The following is a 1,012-nucleotide window of genomic DNA, read 5'->3' as shown; positions in this document are numbered from 1 at the left end:
TACCGGCAATGTGCATTTAGGTATGATACAGTATATATGGAAGCATTAAGTAAATATGAAACACTGATCTGCAATTGGCAGGTATTGAGCCTGGTTCCTTCATTTGTTTGCTATGTAGAATTTTTGGCTTAGGGAGTATGGGGTTTTAGTTAGTTAGTTGTTAGTTAGTTAGTTAGTTAGTTAGTTAGTTAGTTAGTTAGTTAGTTTGAGAAAGGGTTTCTCTGTGTAGCCTTGGCTGTCCTGGAACTCACTCTGTAGACCAGGCTGGCCTCAAACTCAGAGATTCACCTGTCTCTGTGAAATCCCAAGTCAAGTGCTGGGATTAAATGGTGAGCCACCGCCACCTGGTCACTGAGTAGCCAAGGATGACCTCAAGTTCTTGGTGCTGTTCCCTCAGCCCCTCTGTCACATATATGACAATTGTGAGTTCCTAAGAATGATCAAATGAGGTAACACAAACTGCTTTGAAATGAGATGATATAAACAGAACTGAAATTAGTCTTCTATTGTCTTTGCCTAAGAACTTCATTAGTACAGTAATGCTCTGTTGGGGACGGGGCAAAGGAGCTCCTTCTTGCTGCTTTTAAGCAATTGCTGGAAGAAAAGTGATCCAAGTGCTTGCTGCACACCTTGGAGCCAGCTCCCTGGTGGTCTCCTCTCCCTAAAATTGTCTATTGCCTTTATAACCCTGGGGAGGTACCTGTGATTGTTGTAAAACTTCCTCACTTTCCAGAGTCTAACAAATCCCATCAGCTTGGTGGGAAGGGAAGTTTCAGCACAGAGGACACAGCTACCTGTGAAAGGGCCTTTTAAAGCATATAAGCACAAATCTCCTGGGTGATAGCCCAAGCCTATGCCCTTAGAACGCAAAAGAGGAGACTGAGACAGAAAGTTGAAGTTGGAGGTGATCTTCAGCTACAGATGGAAGTCAAGGGCAGACTGGACTGCACGAGACCCTTCCCAATGTCGTGTGTGTGTGTGTGTGTGTGTGTGTGTGTGTGTGTGTGTGTGT

The sequence above is a fragment of the Microtus ochrogaster genome, unplaced genomic scaffold (genome assembly GCF_000317375.1).
Source record: "Microtus ochrogaster isolate Prairie Vole_2 unplaced genomic scaffold, MicOch1.0 UNK26, whole genome shotgun sequence".
In the NCBI taxonomy this organism is placed as follows: domain Eukaryota; kingdom Metazoa; phylum Chordata; class Mammalia; order Rodentia; family Cricetidae; genus Microtus; species Microtus ochrogaster.
Note: the sequence above shows the minus strand (reverse complement) of the source record.